Source organism: Falco punctatus (assembly GCF_963210335.1).
Source record: "Falco punctatus genome assembly, chromosome: 14".
Taxonomy (NCBI): Eukaryota; Metazoa; Chordata; class Aves; order Falconiformes; family Falconidae; genus Falco; species Falco punctatus.
Window position 1 is genome coordinate 17,924,325 of NC_137594.1, and position 19,854 is coordinate 17,944,178.

General features: G+C 40.4%; 1 long non-coding RNA gene across 1 annotated transcript in view; it reads right to left on the reverse strand.

The window, feature by feature from the left end:
- Positions 1–1,053: 1,053 nt before the first annotated feature.
- Positions 1,054–19,854, reverse strand: part of LOC308053487 — a 103,062-nt gene continuing 84,261 nt past the window's right edge. The window contains exon 3 of the long non-coding RNA XR_013923635.1: positions 1,054–18,047. This is a non-coding gene — a long non-coding RNA (uncharacterized lncRNA). The remainder of the gene's footprint in view (positions 18,048–19,854) is intronic.

The window sequence follows — 19,854 nt, forward strand, 5'->3', positions numbered from 1 at the left end:
GTCCAGTAATAGAAAAATTGACTTCTTTAAGAGAACAATGACTGGAACAGTGTCATTTCTAGATTAGCATTAAAGAATAAAAGCTTTAACTGAAACTAAGAAATTGTTGCAATGTATTCCTTTCTTCCAGGGATGCCATTTTAAAGCAAGACAGAAAAACTTGGTTAGAGATGGCTCTGTGTGTGTCTGTGTGTATATATGTATATATATAGTATTTATATCATCTGTTGACATAAAGCTGTGTAGTATGTTTCTGTTTGTTTGTTTCCCTCTTCCAGCCCTCTCCACATTCATATATTCGCTGAATTTAAACTAAAAGAATGACGGGGGGGGGGGAGTTGTTGGCATATACTTTTTTAAAGGAATTTACAAGGACAGTATCTACAGAAAGAAAAATATGCTCATCATGAGCAACCCAAATTCTTCTTTAAATTTCAGTCTTAGTCTAGTGGAATTTGTCAGGCAGAAACTACCATTTTACAGGAGAACCAAAGCTAATTACTGAAAGAATTATTTTAATGAAACTTATCTGAAAAGTCTTAGTAAGATATGATGAAGAGTATTTCCAGGTGCGAAAAGTTACATTTAATCTTTGTATCTGCACCAGATTCACTCATACATGTTTTTCAGTTTTAATTTCATCCAGTGTTCTATTAGGTAGTTATTTGAGATATACGGCATATACCTATAGGACCTCCGGTAATTTCAGGTGCACACATTTCGTTATAAAGCATCTAAACAAGGCTGTGGCGATGTTCCTGAAGTAATCAAGAAAATCTCTTTCTGTGCTTTGGTGGGTTCAATGCAATGATACTGTATTTCCCCAAAGGGACGGCACGCTTACCCTTGAGAGCCTGCGTGGTACCCTGGGGAGCTGCGAGCAGCAGTGCCCTGGCTGTCCCCGGCAGCTGTGCAAGCGGTTGTGTACGTTCTCAGTGACCACAGTGCACATCTTTTGTTGGTGGGTATGGAGGGGATGGGCTTTTGGTCATTGCTTGGAAGGCACTGAAGGACTTGATGAGACGCTGCCAAGATTTAAAGTAAAAAGCCATGCATAGTTTCATAGTAATGCCTTAAAAAAGAAGCCATTATTTAAGAATGCTGCTGTTCTCATGGCCCTTTCAAATTTTGCAGGGACTTATCATGATATTAATGCCACCTTCTACCAGCACAGGTTATACTGTAAAATAATTAGTGGGCAATGCTAGAAAATATGTGAAGATAAACAAAAATTTGTCCACATTAGACATACAGCTTTACTCGGATTGATCAGCTCCCAACAATAACTGGGAGTAGTCTTCCAAAGGGCTCATTAGTTATACTTTAGGTCTCCTAATTAATAATGTAGTCTTTTGAGAGCATATTAATAATTCTGGTATTAATAGCAGCATAATTCTAGCTGAGAATTAAAAAAATAAAACACTATTTTATAAGTACTTGTACAATAGAATTTGGGACTTAGTAACAGACGCATACATAAATTCATCAGATTAAAAATTAACAAACAGATTTCTAGAAGTGTGATCTAGGGACCACAAAAACATCTCAAAACTGAACTGCTATACTTTCATTCAGGAGACTTATGTTCATTTTATAGAGTGGAACCTCTTTCTTTGATGCTTCGATGAACTGGGTTTCAACACTGAAAAGCTGAAGACAGATTTCATCCAGTTCTCTAGACTATTTCCCCAAGCTCATAAACAGTATGTGCCAAGCTGTTCTTAAAGAATCAGCCCTGATTTCCATGAACAGCTAATATTTAATAAAACATCTGATCACAAAACCAAATCTAAGAAAAATCAGTACTAAAATAACACTCCAACTTGCTACTAAATGCAATGTTCTTTGATATAAGTCCATTTCAACTCCATTTATTCCAGGGTTCTACAGCAGTCAAAATAATCAATGCAGAATTTTCCATGTGATTTACACATTGCTTTTTAAAATGAATTGACTGAAACAAAAAAAATGCTTATTTCTGCTGCCTGGCTTGTTTTCTAAAACATACTCTCTTTTAAAGTGAGAGAACGACCTCTGCTTCAGGAACAATTTTCTGAAACAGTGTGTTTATCAAATGGCTTCTCTGCTTTCATGAAAACAATTTATTTTCACTGAACTCTTCAAGATAAGCATTGAAGTCAGGAAGAATGTACAATGACATTTATAATTACATTCAAGAAACAAATATTTTGCTACTAAGAAAGGGTTTGGATTCTTGTCTTTTTTTGAGATACAAAATACTTCCTTTCTTCTAACGTTCCATTTAAAGATATTTTACCCCTAAAATTACAAAGTGTGTTTGCATGGAAAAAGAAGCCCAGGACAGTAATCTTCTCATAGAAAGGCTACAGTATGCATCCTAAACAATGAAAGCTGTAGCATAATCCTTACAACCAAATTGCCTTCCCTGTACCACTCTTAGGAAATAATCTGCAGATAAATGACAGGGAGAGCAGGAGGATACATGACCTTGCGGTGCTTCCTCCAAATGCCCCCCACCAATCTTAGAATACCCAATCTTAGAAAATGGACAAAACAATTGTCCCTTGGAATGGTGCAACCATCTCTCCAGCTTTCATCCCACATTTCCCCCTGGCTCAGAGGTAGTTTCTTAAACCCCAGAGCTTGCCACAGAGCCTGTGGACGTAGGGCACAGTCCCTCCCATTCTTTAGAGAAATAGAAGACCTTGCTAAACGAGCTCCCTCTGGTTCCCTTGATTCAGCCCTTCTCAACTATCAGCAAGAAAAGCCCAACCATGCCAGACAGTTAATGCTTCCTGCCACATTCTGAACTGTCCCTAAAATCAAGGTAGTCCATAACCTATCCCTTTCAGGACAAAGCAGGCACAGATTTACCCATATACTGCCTGTATTTTCAAATGCAAATTCAATAACTACCTATGCAAAAGCTGCCCATGAATATATTTAGGAGTTCTGTTTTGGGCTGCCTGGAACCGTGGGTCTTACTGGATTAAAAAGACATATTACTATCACTGCGATGAATGCCCTTTAATTTGTGGGAGTTCGTTTAAGAATTAAAAATTTAAGATCTGGTTTATTCCTTGTCAGTCAAACATCCTAGCTTTTCATTATTCCAGTTTTTTCAGTGCATGGAGGTAGCTCTCATCATAAAGATTCTCTGATAAAGTTCTCCTCCGGAGACATACTCTTTTTGTAGGCTCAGCTAGTGAAAAAAAATATCATTCATTTGTAATACTCATCAAAGAGAAGTGGAAAAAAAATCAAAAGCAGCTGAAAAGAGATTGTATTTCACTAATATACACCAAGGCTTTATTTAAAATATACAATGTTAAATTTGATCAAATATCAACCCACCATTCAGAGTGAAATAATCTCTTTTAATTTGCATGTATCTGTGTGTGCCAAAGAGAAGCGTGTTTGCTTTCAAGCAGGTGCACATCCTGCTATGACTAAATCTCTAACTCATCAAATTGCTTTACCAGTGTGGGACATGCCCTTTTTTCTGGAACAGCTTCAAGCATTTTCCCCAGCATTTCAGCCACCTGTTTACTGAGTTCATACTCCAAAGGAGATGCATGCAATTAGAAACAAGGAAATGAAAATAAATGACCTTGTTTGTTATAAATAACAAAGAGACTCAGCAAAATTAATGCAGTGAAGCCTGACCTTCTGACCTGAAAGAAAGAATCACCTCATTCCTTTGTAGCAGGCTCACAATGCTCCAGCACCAGGCATTGTTATGCAGCTTTGCCTCTTTTGATGGATCTTAAAGGAGTATATTCTAAATATTAAATGTTTTACAAGTTAGATTAGGAAATTTGCATTAAAAAGCATGTTGAAACAAAGTCAAGAGAGTAATGATAAAGATTATCACTGCTTTATTTAAAGAGCACAGGTAAGCCGTGTGTATTTTGATTAACTCTAATACAGTTTTTCAACTGAAAAAAAAAATAAATATGGCATTCCAGGTACTAAAGAGCCATGGAATGTCTCCTTTGGTGTTTGGTGAATTGATCAGGGAGAAAGTTTTTAATTACTCAACTCCAGGAAAAGGAAACATTTTTCTTTTTCAAATTGTTTGTGCTATGACGATCTGACTTTTGAGAAAAAAAGCAATGTACTTCCACAACTGCTGCCAAGAAGGTACATATTTTTTTTCCATTATCTTTAATTAGGCAAGTAGAAATGCCTTCTTTTGTATGAAGTCTACTGAATAACATTTCTATTGGCTACATTTTCACTTTTGAATGATTCATGCCATTCTGGAACAGTGTCCAGCTGTAATGGAGGGCAAGGTGTTAGAAATTTGTTTTGCTGATTGTCTTTGGAGGTAATGAGAATACACAGTTGTTTTTATGGCAGTCCTCACAAAAAGAGCAGTGTGTAATTACAGTGCTGGTTCCCATCTTGTCACTCTCCAAAACAGGTCTGTTATTAATGAAGCAGCTCAGAACTGTTGCAGAAATGAAAGGATAACGTGTTCGTATCTCGCTGAAAGCAGTTCCTACAACAGGTATTGTCTGACGAGGATTTTTCCAAAACTTGTTTTGTGGGGTTATTTTTTTCCCTTCTCTCGCTCCCAGTGACATCCATCCAGCTGCTGAGGTAACTGTAAGGCCCTTCGTGGCAATCAAGGCTTCAGCTCTGCAACGTTTCTCTTCCCCCCAGGGTGAATTGAGAGGGGGACAGGGGGCAGTGGGGGCAGCTTTACCCGCAGTGTGCCCAGGGGGAAGGGCATGTGCCCAGTGACACTGCGGGCCACCAATACCATGGGACATTTGGGGGGAGGCAGGCAAAACAGTCACAGAGAGGTACTGTGAAATCAGCCTCTTAACGTGGGAGGAAGCATCGGGGCTGGGCCAGCAAGAGGAGCACAGGACGGCAGCCCGGGCGCCGTACCAGGGTGCGGAGCGTCGGTGCCCGATGCAGTGCTTTGGGGATTAGGAGCACGAGGGTGCAGCAGCTCTTTTCTTCCCCACCCTCTCGCCTGTTCTTCCACATTCTGCATGCAATGGGGTGACTCTACCCCTCAAGGACTTGGCATGACTCACACCCAATTCCATACTTTTACAGTAAAAGGGTCACCTGAATGAATAGTTTCCAGCAGAAAAAAGTTGACACGCACAGCCTCCCATTCTGTCCACGAAGTGTCATGAACAGCTTGTGCTTTCTCCAAAGGTACGTATCATTACATATTAAATGGACCAGACAGCTAAGGTAGGGATGTGCTTAAGTGATTGAACCAGAACCCCTATGAGTATTGTCTTCTCAATAAACCTGCATCTGTTCACACGGATTGAAACCAGACCGCTCGCATTTCTGAGTACTGAAGTCTGAGGCCCCGTAATGACAAGCCACATTTGAGGAAGACCTGCACAACAGCCTTCTGAGGAGAAGTTCTGCTTTTGCGGATCATGAAGCCATGACCCCTGTCCTGCTCGGGGGCTCCACTCACCATGTGTGGGCCAGCAAACACCCGGGCTGGAGAGCGGCTACGGTTCTGTGCTGAGCCACCACAGCATGATACACAAGGGCTGGACCAGGGAGAGCAAAGCTGGGGATCCATGAATGTGTCTCATGCTCCCAAGCATGAGACCTTACTGGCCTATAAATCGTGAGTATTTATGTGAGTATCTATTGTGAAATGCCTAGACTGGGTTTCTTTTGTTGCCTTTTACTGGCTTCAGCAGTCAGGATGTATAGTTGCTCTTCTTTGTGAGGGATAAGTGGAAATAATTGATCATCTTCTGAAAAATCTCATATTTATCTATTCAGAATAACTCTAGATGAATATTCTCCAACAAGTAACTTAAAATTTACATATTTAATATTTGTCCTGAAACTCACTCGTTGAAGGATTTGTGGTAATTTAGCTTTAAAAAGCATGCCATTCCAGGAAGAGCAAAGTCAGGGCTCTCCAGAAAAGACTGTTAGCTCCCCCACATCTGCTTTATTGCAACCTCAATGTATGATGTCTTAAATGGGGAAAATAGTATTGCAAATATTCTATTGTTATGTATTTGTTCAAGACAAAGCTCCCAGACAACTGTGAGCTGCCTGAACAATCACTGAGTGGAAGTATTTAAAAAATTGGAATGGACAATTATTTTTTTTTAATTTGTATTGAAATAATTGCCAGAAAACTGATACTGAAGAAAGGCACTCAGTGCCCCTCATTAATAATGTGCTAAGACCCCAGCAGCTCCAAAGCAGCTACTGTAGGTAGCTAGCAACTTCCATAAACTGCTCCCTGTCCCTTGAGAAATCATCCTCTCAGGTCTTTCCAGATCTTTTGCATTTTACCATCATAGTCCAGCTATTTCCGACCATGGTGCCATGGCATCTTCATGTCCTGCCAGCTGCACATTGCCAGTGCCTGCATAGTAAGTACATAATGCATGGGACAAATAGTAAGTCAGAATCTCACAAAGCCTGGGCTTCGTCTGTGCCGAGAGCTGCATGCTTAGAGAAACTGCAGGGTGTTCTGGAATGAAACTCTGCCTCCAGCTACCTCCCTCAGAAACCGAACGTTTACCTACCTACAGCTTGCTGCTACCATAAAGCCACAGCGCCCATACAGGGATAGCGTGTGGCCAGCCATGGGCAGATACACTGCTCCTGGAGTTCTGCCTCATTTGCCACAGAGCTGAACTCAGGAAACACTTGCAATTCAGAGATGAGCCACACTGCCTGCAATATCCAAGGCTGTGCATCTGCTCAGCAAGCTTTGGTAGGCTTTGTTTAATCCACACTGTGGTTCAGGTTCCCAGAATATTATAAGAACAATACTGTCTGCTGCAGACGAAGGAAAGCGATTTGAATGTCCCTAATGACAGCAGCATAGGACAAAAGCCATTTCCATTGTTTTCAGGCCATATAGATATCAAAGGTTAAAAGCTGTGATTTCAGTGCCACCTTGGTATTATTTACAGACAGAAAAGAACAATATTAGTCCAACTAAGTAAATTTCCCCCACTAATGGAAAACTTGCATGTGCTATTCAGAGACGGCAGGTAGCAGAACAGAGTAAAACCATTTTCTATGTCAAATGAGCAGTATGATCTTCTGGTTCAGCAGTTTTAGCCCCTTTTGGACTAGTCTCTGCTCTAGCACATGGTTTATAACCAAGCTTCACCTAAGACAACTGAAAGCATGCGGTTTTTCCCTTCTTCTGCAAGCTTCCTAGATTTACACTACGTCCTTCAGCTGATTGCCTTTATTTAAGGGTGATTGCTTCCATCTTACCCTTCCAGCCAAGTTTATTGCAAATTGTACAAACACCAAACCCATGCAGTTCAAACATGCAAGCTGGTTCAAGCATGACCATTTGCTCTGCATCACGTGCTTGAATGTCCTTGGAATACACTGGTGAGACACATCATTGCTGGGAAGAGTGGTCTTGCTTTTCTGTAATGATAACCTAAACCTGAACCTAATACTAAGAAAGGCAAACAAAACAGCACTGTTACATCCAAGAATCAGTGCTAGAGATATGCAAACGAAAACAGTATTTCAAAAGGCTGGAAATGAGTAGCATCCAAAATGAGTGACATCATAAACTGGGGTTAAAAAGCAGCAATTTTCAGGAGCATTAGTTTACATGAATTAGATGCATAAATGGCTTTCAAATATAACTGAAGTCAAGTTTCCCTGGAAAGAAAATGGTGTACTTGTACTTCTTGGCTGTTTCAACTGTTTGGGAAGGGTAGCTATCTTCACTGGAACAGGAGAGCCCATGTTTCACAAGAATACAGAAGGCACATGCTGACCAAGAAAATAGTTGTGGAGAACAGAATTCCTACACACAAACTAGAGCTCACCCAGTTGCAGCCCTTGCAATTAACTATTAAAGGTGCCACATGGTCAAAGTTATTGTCATTGGCATTGGGGAAATGCTCAGAATTAACAAAAGTTTCCTTCTTTCTTCCTCTGGTACCCATCCAAGGAGAGGGTAAGCAATACCACAAACAGTTCAAGGGGACAAAGACAATCTCAGGGCCAGTGTCCCCTGCCTCAGCATGACAGCCTGTGCTGGCCATGGCCCTGTGAGCTACTGCTGAGCACATAATGATTTTGCATTGAAACGCTAAACCAGCCATGCTCTGGCCTGAACAACCACGACTCTAACTCATTCCTTCATTAAATGCTTTGCCGTTCCTTGAGAATGAGAGGTTCTATAGAAAATCACATTGTCCTGTATTCCATCAGTAAACAATATCTTATATATATTAAACTGGTTTATAGTAGTCATCTGTTCTTTTCAAGCTGTGACAGGACTTTGAATTATTTGCTCTATCAGCAACTGCTGTAGTAAATTCCCCAGTTATGCTGTGCATGGCAGGCTTGCGGAAACACCCGTGACAATGAAGTGAGCAGAGAACTCATACATGACGGAATCCACTCAGCAGACTGGTTTTTGGGGACAGTTGGGCCTCAACAAACAATCCTTTCTTCTCTATAGTCTATAGACGAGCTACACTGGGGCCTACTCTGGCCATTAGTCTAAGGAAAGCCTTTGTTGAACATATAGCTGCTTCTCACATTGAAAGAATAAATCACATTCTTATTCTGGGTATGTCTCCACTGCATTCACTGATGTGAATGTTGTTCCATGGCTGAAAAACTGGGTAAACAGCTTGCCCTATGCCGGCTCTGTGCTGCCGTGGCTACATTACTAGCTGAGCAACCTAATTTAAAGCCAGCTTGGATATGCCTTTAAGGGCAGCAGCCCCGGCATAGTCTGTACTGCAGACAGCGTATCCGCTTTTTTCAGGAATATTTCACTCCTCAGGCTGGATTACCAGGATTCGAACCATTTGGGACCCACTTTGCCTGAGAAGGAGAAGGGAGAATCCTCTCTTTTCTATAAGCTTAGTGAAGTAAACCCCAATCTAGGCAGGTTTCAGGAATGGTTCTGAGTCTATAGGGGTTTTTTTAGGGTTATGCACATCTATTTCAACTTCTTAAGCACACGTACTAGAAGCACATGTCCTGGACAGAGGATGCCCCCCTCCCCACCCCCACCCCCACCCCCACCCCCCAGCATATTTAAAATCTACAGTAATCAATGTTCCTGTGTCAATGTACAGCAATTCAATATTCGATCATCTTTACAATCATACACCTCTCCACTTTTCAATTTGCTTCATCATTTACTATTAATTTACATTTTTGCCCATCTTCATATCCTCAGAGAAAAATGGAAGATCCAGGTTTCGGCAGACCATAGGGACCTCTGCTGACAGCTTCTATACAGATGGTCATCTTTGGATGCATGGAAGTGGTCTTGCATGACACCTGAGCTTCATTTATTCAAGATTAAGATTTCTGTCTGATAGAGTGAATCTCACAATCCATCATCACCCTGGCAGAAAGGCTCCCATTTGTAGGCATGATGTTACAGCCTCATCTGAGCTTTTGCGTGACTCCTAAGTATAAAAGCAAATACAGCACGTGTTAGGCTGTAGCACCCACAGGTGGAATGCTCCATTTTGCCATTAAACCAGGAGGTGTCTTGTCTCCTGTTAGAAATTAATGTATGTGTTCCTTTTACTTCACATTCCAGTTAGCACTTTCCATTACGGGCTGTGCTACAGAAGAGGGCCATGGCTAAAGCATAAGGGGAGCTGCTGGTGAAACAGGGAGGCTCTCAGGAAGCACCATCCCTGAAGTGCTCTTACAACTTTTCTTCAGAGCTACAACAGGTAAATTCCTGAGTTGTGTTTTATTTGGTGTGTGCAATTGTGTACTCCTCTGCATAGACGCAAGATTAAACTATTGAGTTTTTAAAGGAACAAATAACTCCTCTGATGACACAATGCCTTCTGCTATACATGTTTCCAAACTGGGTAAATGGTAGACACAAAAATATATTAGTGAAGTAACTTTTACTCCCCCTTTCCATGGAACACACTTGTGCTGCTGGGGAATCATTGCATAAAATTTTCCAATAACCAGAATTATAACTACCTCTAAATTAAAATTTCTATTTTAAAGTTTTTCTGCCTTCTTTTACTCTGTATTAAAATTGAGCTGCCTTGCAAAAAGATTATGCATAATTATTCGCAAAGAAAAGAGCTCACTGCACATGCTAATGTTAAATGTCTGTATTTTTTAAACCTTATATACCCTAACCCTTCAAATCATTGATTCAAATATTTTTTCCTTTTGCTGCCATGAGTGAAATATTTTATATATGCACTTGTTCCCCTATTTGTGTCAGAAATTCCAACTAAATATTTTTGCCATCGATTTCTTTTCGTGCACGCTCCTTTTTTCTTGCATCTCAGAAGAATTCAACTAACCTGGTAGCATTTATCCTGCCTATTCCCTTCAGAATTATCTCTGACTCAGTGAGATAACCTCTTCATTTCCTCTCTTCTACAGACCTGCTTTCTCTAACTTTAACAAATAACTAAGGTCTCTCTGCCCTTGTACCATACTAGCATTGGTTTTGAACCTTGTCTGTTTGTACGATAACTTTTCTTTAAAATAACTAAAACCAGAGACTGGTCTTTTGAGCGTTACCATAAGACTGTCATCTCTCACCAATATCAGACTACCTGAAGCTTCTGTATTTGCATTTCACAGTTTGCTGTGATTGTTTTTGTTCATTCTTTTTTTGCTGTTGAAAACTCTTCAGCCTTACTGCTGTCCATTGGTTTGTGCTGTCTTTGAAGGCATAGTTCATATGTTCTTTACTTGATTGTGAGCTCATAGTCTTTTCTGTTCTCCTCAGTACTGTTCATTGTGTTTTCTCACATTTTTAAGTCAGCTTCTTAAAATTACTTCTACTTCCATCTAAAATTGTCATTGCATATCTTTGTGTTTTCTCCTTCTAAGGAGAATTTACATATGCCTAGCATTTGGAACTGTATGGGATGATGATGAATAGGATACATATTACTTAAGAGTGTATACAACCCAAAATTGCCTGTACAGAAACTCCATATGTCTAATTTTCCTTACTGTATTTATAATAGAAGAATTTGGGTTAGATTATGTATGGTATGATGAACACAAGCACTAGCAAAGCACTGGGAAACCTTGCTTTGGCAGATTCTTTCTCCTCTTCAACTGCTCTACTTGTTAAATTTACCATTAAATACTCTGCTCAAACAGAATGAGTCTGTGGCCTCTCATCACTGCTCCTCCACATCAGCCTCAACTTGGTCCCATTTTGATGCCCTTCTCTCTAAAGCAAACTAGAAAAAAAAAAAAAAAAAAGCACATAGTACACAAGGATAATGGAAACTGCTGTGTGCAAAATTATTCTTGTAACCACAGACTGTCCAAAACATCTGGCATGATTTACAATCTGCCAAGAATTAGAAGTCACTTCAAGTCACCAGGCATTTCCAGCCAGCCGCTATTTCCCATGACATGGTCAGCACCTTCATGTCTGCTCCTGAGTGTCTGAACTTCTCACAGAAATCAGGGTTGATTTTTTAAAGTCCTGGATTTTGTCAGTATTGTGTCTATATTAATGCCTTATTCTTTTTCTGTTTGTGTTTCTTTCTTATTTGTATTATCCTTATCTTCATTGAGAAAACTGAGTCAAAACGCTTAACAACTGAAAAACATTTCTCTTAACCAAAGGTAGGTTACCTTTGCAATGTCTCAAACTCTACTGCTTTCTCCTGTGACCTCGTTTCTTTTGTATTCAGAAAGTCTCTTATCTTAGCTCTTTGCACAAACTTCTTTTATTTTGTTCCTTTTGCTTGCACTCTTCCCTTTGTTCTGTAATCTTTCAATCTTCCCCACCAGCTTTATCTTACCGATGATTGATATATGCATTTCAGCAGTCTCAACTGCTATTTTATTTATCCCCAATAAATATCCATGCTGGATGGCAGGTGTAATTCTCTAGCTACAAAACTTTAGCTTTGAAAATCTCCTATTTTATTTTCCACCCATACCTTTCCATGATCCTCATGCTTTTTAGAGCTTTTCTTTTTTCATGTACTTTTTGATTTAATTACAAACCAAACTTGGTTGTAACACCTCATATTGAGATATTCTCCCATTCTTAAACCTCCAGCTGTGCTATATTTGTTATGCACACCTATGACAAGGATTGTTCCCTTTTTTAGTCCAACCTTTTAAATTGTGTAAAGAAGCAATATTATAGTGTTCAGTCTGTGATTTGGGCTACACACCCAGACTGAATTAAAGCTAGATGGAGGGGCAATTCAGGCATGTTGTGTGTTTAAAGGTCTCTGTGTGAAAGAAAAAGAAATCTATAATGTTACCCTCAGGATTTCAGGCAATGATATACCAACTCTGAAAGAGAGGGAATAAAGAAACTGAAAAAGGATACACACCACTGACCAATCAATTGAAAAGTACGGTAAATGGAAAGCAGAAACCTCCCTGGATTTGCCTTGTGGGCTGATAGCATTGGCTTTGTATAAAAAGAGAGAGCACTTATGATCCACTTTCTACTTGAGAAATATAAATTAGTTTTTCTGAAGGCATAACCCACCGTAACAAATTCTAAGGTGGTGTGGAAAAATCCCACCACTCCTTGAGATGAAGACTAAATGATGCCTTGTCTTCCACAGATCCCATGTCTCCTTGCTCAGGCAAAGCCTGTCTCTGGGAAACTCAAAAGCTGCTGAAATGCATCAGCCTTTATTGCAAAACTGAACTGCACTGAGGATGATTGCAACCTTTATTAAGACTCAGGAGACTTTTTGGTTAGGCCTCACAGCAAACAGGTTACAAAAGGCTCCTGTGCTTTGTGCTATTATCTGTGGGAAAGAAACCTGCCTACAGGCTTTGAATGAAGAAGAGAGGAGGTCCCCTACATGCTAACCTACAGATGGGACACTGGCTTCCAAGCTCCGTCCCGACGTACGTGCCTCACCGCTGGCAGTTAGCTCCATCTCATTTTACTGACACAAAGTCCACCTCATTACTTCTGGACTTTAAATAGATCTTGAGGGTGAAAATTAGTGAAACCTCAGTATGTGAGAGAGAAAGACTATCTGGGGCAGGATTCCCCAAGTACCTATTACAAGGCTGGAAATCTGCAGAAGTCCCAAAAATCCAAGTAGCTCTGTATGTCAGGGAGTGTTTTGACTGCCTGGAACTGAATGATGCTGACAATAGGGTTGAGTGCTTGTGGGTAAGAATGAGGGGGAGGGCCAACAAGGCAGATATCATGGTGAGACTCTGTTACAGGCCACCCAAACAGGATGAAGAGGCAGATGAAACATTCTACAAGCGACTGGGAGAAGTCTCAAGACAGCTAGCCCTTCTTCTCGTAGGGGACTTCAGCTTACCAGATGTCCACTGGAAATACAACACAGCAGAGAGGAAAAAGCCTATGAGTTATGGAGTGTGTGGAAGATAAATTCCTGATGCAGCTGGTCACTGAGCCAAGCTGGGTAGGTGCCCTGCTGGACCTGCTGTGGGTGATGTGGTGATCAGACAATGTCTTGGGCATAGCTATCATGAAGTGATAGAGTTTTCAGTCCTCAGAGAACTAAGGAGGAGGGTGACCAGAACCAATACTTTGGACTTCCAGAGGGCCAGTTTTGGTCTGTTTAAGAGCCTGGTTGACAGAGTGCCTTGGGAAATCATTATGAAGGGCCAAGAGGTCCAGGGAGGCTGGACATTCTTCAGGAAGGAAGGCTTAAAGGTGCAGGAGCAGGCTGCCCCCACGTGCCAAGAGACGAGCTGGCGAGGAAGAGGACCAGCCTGGCTGAACAGAGAGCTTTGGCCAGAACTCAGGGCAAAAAGGAGAGTTTACCACCTTTGGAAGAAGGGGCAGGCAGCTCTGAAGGACTGTAAGGATGTCTGGAGGTTGTGTAGGCTGAAGATTACAGAGGCGAAAGCCCAGCCAGAACTCAGGCTGGCCACTGCTGAAAAAGAAAAAAAAAACAATTTTATAAATACGTTAGAAACACAAGAAGGGCCAAGGATAATCTGCAGCTTTTATTGGATGTGGCAGGGAACATTGCCATAGAGGATGAGGAAAAGGCTGAGGTACTTAATGGTTTCTTTGTCTGACTCTTTAATAGCAAGACCAGCTTCCCTCTGGGTACTCAGCCCCTTGAGCTGGAAGACTGAGGATGAGGAACAGAATGAAGTCTTCACAATCCAGAAGGACATGGCCGGTGGCCTGCTTCTCCACTTAAACATGCACAAGTCCATGGGGATGGATGGGATCCATGCAAGGGTCCTGAGGGAGCTGGTGGAGGCACTCCCCCAAGCCACTCTCCATCACTTAACAGCATCCCTGGCTAACCGGGAAGGTCCCAGCAGGGTGGAGGTTAGCTGGTGGGATGCTCATCTACAGGAAGGGTGGGAAGGGGAGGACCTGGGGAGCTACAGGCCTGTCAGCCTGACCTCAGTGCTGGGGGAGGTTATGGAGCAGATCACCCACAGGGCCATCAGGTGGCATGGGCAGGACAGCTGGGGCATCAGAGCCAGCCAGCGTGGGTTATAAAAGGCAGGTCCCGCCTGACCAGCCTGATCTCCCTTTATGACAAGATGAATGCCTTCGTGGCTGAGGGAAAGGTTGTGGATGTTGTCCACCTGGACCTTGGAAAAACCTTTGACACCGTCTCCCACAGCATTCTCCTAGAGAAACACACTAGAACCAAAAAAGTGTCAGTCAGGCCTCCTGCCTTCTTAAAAAACTTCCTTTGAAAACCTGATACAGAACAAAAGAAGCTTGTGCGGGCAACCTGGACACCCCACACTCACTAGCAGAGTGACCAGACCAGACACATTTAGCGTACCAACAGGCGCATTTAACCTCATGATGACTTATCTAAAATACTAATCACGATTATTCTTCAGTAGGATTCCTTGCCTAAGGAAGATCATAGGAGGCTTTTCAAGCTCAGCCCTAGAAGACAGTAAGTGAAATACTCTCCTCTACAACACTTTTTCACAGAAGCTGAACTTATTTTGCAAACCCACAACTCACCTTTTCAGTACAGGGACACTTCAGGCCATAAAAGTAAATAGGCAAATATTAAGTGAGGTGACTCAAACATTTACGCAAGCAAAGCCACTCTTATTTTGCCAGAAAACAAATAAAGTTCAGTGTTGGCAGAGTTTTATAAGCCATGGCACTTCACTTTGTTTTTCCACTTCTTTTTCATGGCCCAGACTTGAAAGGCAAGGTAACCTTGGTGACTGCTGAGGTGGCACACAACTGCTGAGGACTGTCCCACCGTTCTCTGCACTTCATTCAGTCAGGACGTACGCAGTCCTCAGCAGGTACTGGGGGCACCAGGAAGCAACATGTTAAAAGTGCATGGTGGGCACGTGATTGGGATAAAGCAAAGATGAAACAGAACCCCAGCCGCCTTTTTATTCTTGTAGAACAAGCACAGATGATACTGTTTTTTCTAAAATAAGTCCAATGCATATAAAAATATAAAAAAGCGAGCCTGAGGTAGCTTTGTTTATGTTACAGGCATTGAAAAGTCCTACCTTGATATCTGAGTCACATCATGTTTTTGCTACTCAGGTCAATTGCTACCAGGTTTCTCAGAAGTTGGAAAGAGACAATGGAAAGATAAATTCTAATGGACTGGATAAATATCTTGCTTTGAAACAAGGCAAGAATTGTACAGGGACTATACAAAAACTACTTAATTTTAACGACAGATTTATGTCAGAACAAATCAGTTTTTACTGAAATGCTTAGCTTAGCTGTTTTAGCTTGTGACTTTTGCTCTTTTTGTGTTCAACTTAAGTGATATAACTTGATAGGGAAGGCATTGCATGGAGACTAGAAGCAGATAGCTCTATTCCGAAATGAGGCATGCAAAGGTTGTACGAACGTTTGGTGGATAGTGCCCTAATTCGTTACAGAATGGGATTCGTATACTTACACAGTGAAAAGCTCGGATTAGGCACACAACATAATTTCCATTATGTTAATGTTGCTTTAAAATATATTGCACAGAGTGCTGCAACAATCAAATTATCAATTATAATGTCTACTCAGAGTAGAAAAGTGTTGCAAACAGAGGGCTGATTACTGCTTCAGTACTTCCAATCTGCATACTCATTGTTTAGTACAGGGAAAACAAATTATCTTGTGTTGGCCCTAGTTCAAATTTAATTAAATGAGTGCAAAGCAATTATAATAAAGTACAATAGTATAGTAATGAAAGGAAAATAACTCATTAACCTATTAATCTTTATTTATGTTCCTCTCAAATAAGTATGTAATTTCTTTATCACTGCATCCCATAAGAAATAGCAGGCTCTCACTGCTCCTGGCCTGCTTTAGCGGGGCTTATTTTGCTAAAGATCATTGTATGACTTCACTGTTACTATTTATATAGATTTTATTTAATGTGTCTGATTTTTTCTCCTCTCCCTTACACAGTATATTTTAAAACCCTTTCCCACATATCTGTGATGTAGATTATAAACCTGTTCTCACCCCCCTTTTCTTTTAACACTTGTCAGTTCTGAAAGGTAAACCTCTCTAGGAGCATTGGTATGCTTCTGTCATTGCGTAAGGGAGGGTGTGCTCCCCGAACATCTGCTATAAAAGATGGTCTTACATTAAGACATTAAGATGAAAGCATATTATTTTTAAGAGGACCTGACACAGCTATTGCTTTACAATCTTTATGGGTATAACAACCATATTTTCAAATGTGCTTTTTTGGTTCTTCATTCCAAGCTTTACCTAGGTTGCTGGGTTGGTTTGTTATTCTGACAAAATCTCAAGTTTAAGGAAAAACAATATTTTTAGATGATTAGTCATATATTATACTGCAGTGTATTTTAATCATGCTTGCTGTATGCTAGCTATCATTATTACCTTATCTCTCCAGAACTGATTTTGTTTTCATTGACATCTTACATTCTAGTGTGTACATTTAATGTCACACACCAGTGCTTAGCTTATTCCAGCCAGTCAGGGTTGACTCTGTCCTTTCACTAAGCTAAGCCACTCACACAAAAAAACCCCAACCCAACAAAAAAACCCCAAACCACCACCAAAACTAAGCTGTGAGGAAGCAGCAAGATTATGAGCAAAAACATATTTCAAAAATTTTTACTAAACAGCAGGTTTTCTTTTTTAGACTGAGGAAACCAGTAATATTACAATTAAATTTTTTCCTACTAAATAAAATGAAGTAGAAGTGGTACTGTACCATAAGCAGTGATTGAATATTATCCTGGAGAGTTGGCAAAATTGATAACTGCTATGTAAAACTTAAGAATATTAAAATAGAAGAACTACACTTTTAAAATACAGTCTCTACTTCTGCATGCACAAGTGTAATTACCGGCACTTACAGAAGACCAGGGGTATCTGTGTAAAACGTATAATCAACACAAATGTAATTCTGAATATGCAGAAAGGATGAACGAAGTCTCCTTTTGAAAACTGGGAAATAAAACCTTCACAAAAGAGTTTGCAAAGTCAGATGTCCCTAGGCTTTTTCCTTTCCATGCACGGACCCTGTGCAGGCAAGGTCCAATCTTAGTGCCTTATAAGATTCAAGCAGAATAGCTTCCAAAAAGTTATTAACAGATTCTCTTGAGAGGATTGTAGAGGTGCAAATTTACAGCTCAGATGGCTGAGAAACATACAAGTTCACCATATCTTTCCTCTTCACACATAGCAAAAAACTTCTGCCTTGTAGAGTATATTTCTGGTTCCACAATCTGCTGCTAAGAACTCTGTTAGCGAGAAATGGAACTCTTTAATCTTAATGACACTTAATGAGTCACTCTATTCTTTGCACATTTTTAACACTCAGTTCTTTATTTCACACTTATTGCTCAATTCTTGCTTTTATATTGTTGTCGCACGAGTACTGCATTAATACAACTGTGCACAGGGCTGTGTGCGGCTCTGTTGTGTTGCGTGGGACGAATGACATTGTTCGTGGTGACATTGCTGCTGACCTGTTGGAGAGTGATCAGGAATTGCAGAGCCATCGCCGATAGGTGGCACATTCGCATTTTGCAGAGTCTAGTGCCATAACTCTTTTTGTCTGGTTTTGTTTGTTTGTTTGTTTGCTTTGACGATGAGTCATGTTTTAATTGCAGTATTTCAACATGTGAAGTAACTAAATCATTAAAAGAGGAAGAAAGACAAAAAATAAATTTTGCTATACACAATCATCAGAAACTCATATGAATTGTCATCTTTTTCAGTCCAGAGTTAAATAGTTCTCGTCGAGTAAATCAACGTTTATTCTCTGTGTAGAGCAACCACTAGAGGGGAGTTTGACACTCACGTTGCAAGTTCACAACTATACACTAAACTGCAGGGAAATGCAGAAGATCAGAAATCCACAGTAATTAAAAAAGACCATCGTGCCAAACCCACAAATTTCACCGTCTTCCCAGATTACTAAGCGAGATGACTCCTATCCGATTTAATAAAAGTCTAAATTCTGCTGCCAGCTCAGCTGACTTTGTCCAGCTTCCTGATACATAAAATGAAGAAATGAAACCTCAGTGAGCTGAGGAAGAGAACATGAAGCATGCTCAATAATGAAGACAAATATAAAACAGAGTTGCCTGAGACGAGAATAGACTTCACAGTCACTGGACTTTGCAAACACTACGACAGTTACACAGGGAAAGACTTTTTCTGTCTTCCGCCTGCCTGCAAATCACTGGCCTAATAGTCAGTGAAAATATACGACCTGAAAATATACAATGTCTGCCAATGTCTGCTGTCTGCACCTAAAACGTATACCTAAATGCCCTTGATGCTTCCTCCTGTGTGTATCTTGGTTTTATTTAAAGTGAATCCTTACTGTACTGTGCACCACAGGGAGTAACAAGGTCAGATTTTCAAAAGGCATCAGTCTCCCTGTGCAATGGGTATAATGCACATCATCGGTGATATTTTCTTTTAATGCAAACAGGCACAGTTTCACGCCAGTCAACTTACACGTGCAAAAGATTTGGTCATATCTGTATAAATCATAAACATACCTGCCAGAACATCAGACACTGCAGAATGCTTGGCTGTGGTGGGAATTAAGACACAACCCAAGTGCCTGGGCACAGGGAGGTACAACCAATGCGTGATGACCTCTACAATTTTGATCCTTTGCATACCTAACTCTTTAGCCAGAAGGAAGACTTAAAGCCTAATTGATCTATTAATCATATGCAATCTCATCATAGCACAAGATATGGTATCACAGCATCGTATGGAACCCCTCCAATAAATAAAACCAACAACACAGCATCTGCAACTTCCTTAAAATTGTAGTTCATATGACTGTGGATATTTTCAGGTGCAAGCATATATCTGTCACAAGGATAATATATGTATGTATACGTGTGTGTATATATACACACACAGACACATCATTTTTTCATAACTGGGTCTCAGAGGTACTTCTACTGATCTTCAGAATAACAGAAGAGTGCAGATTCAAAATAATAAAAAAAGATAATATATCTTCTAGAAGAATGAAGTGAATACACTGCACAGTGCTTGTCACAAAGAATGTATTTAATCCATGCTCTTATTTATAGCATCAAAATGTTTTTGACAGTAGTAAGGAGAGTAAAAAGTCAACAAACATCAGACAAAGGCAAGAAATAAAACTGTACTCAATTTAACTCAAATAGTATTTAAAGGGACATTGATCACGTAAGAATATATAAAGTATATGTTTAAAAGTTAAAGCCGTCACCCGTTATGGATGCCACTCCTGTTGTATGCAATAACATACTATTCACCTAATTTACTCTAACACCTACAAATGTAAATCAGTAGTTATCTCACTGACAACAATGAAATTTTTCTGGCATACAATTGATGCAAATGGAGAATTTGACTCTATATCTGAAAACCTTCCATTAAAGAAATAATTAGCGTACACAGGTGGTGTTTTGCCCTAGTAATTG